At 42.6% G+C, this 556-nt stretch overlaps 1 non-coding gene across 1 annotated transcript; it reads left to right on the plus strand.

The window, feature by feature from the left end:
- The first annotated feature begins 262 nt into the window (after positions 1-262).
- On the plus strand, positions 263-336 carry trnat-agu (transfer RNA threonine (anticodon AGU)). Its single transcript has one exon. It is a non-coding gene; the product is annotated as a tRNA-Thr (tRNA).
- The last annotated feature ends 220 nt before the right edge of the window (positions 337-556 follow it).

The following is a 556-nucleotide window of genomic DNA, read 5'->3' on the forward strand; positions in this document are numbered from 1 at the left end:
AATAAACAACACTTCGCTGTGAAATTTGCTTAATTAGTTCTTCAGTGTAAGAGGGAGAATTGTCCATCACTAATTTTTATTTAAAGTAACAAACAAACACAAGCACACATATTCATTCGTGTGTCAAAGCACTGATGGACACAGAAAGATAAACACAGCTTGAAATGCAGGCAGTATCGGGATTCACAGGTAAACTGGCAAGCGAAATGTGACGTGTAGCTGATAGATATTAATGAGGAGGTGGGAAACAATCCCGTGAATTGGCACCGTGGCTTAGTTGGTTAAAGCGCTTGTCTAGTAAACAGGAGATCCTGGGTTCAACTCCCAGCGGTGCCTTTTTTTGTAATTCATGGTGTTTCGTGAATTTGAGAAGCATGCAGTGCTGTGTTTTGTTCAGGAGCAAACACGGAACTGATCAGCAAGTCTCTTCAGAAATGCCGTTTCATCATACGGACAGCCCTCACAGAGAATGTGTCCGTGACACGTTCTTGTTTCTGCGCTCCTTAAGGTCGTGGTACAATTATTGATTCGATGGTTCATACCCCGGAGAAACCCT

Source organism: Heptranchias perlo, chromosome 20 (assembly GCF_035084215.1).
Source record: "Heptranchias perlo isolate sHepPer1 chromosome 20, sHepPer1.hap1, whole genome shotgun sequence".
Classification (NCBI taxonomy): Eukaryota; Metazoa; Chordata; class Chondrichthyes; order Hexanchiformes; family Hexanchidae; genus Heptranchias; species Heptranchias perlo.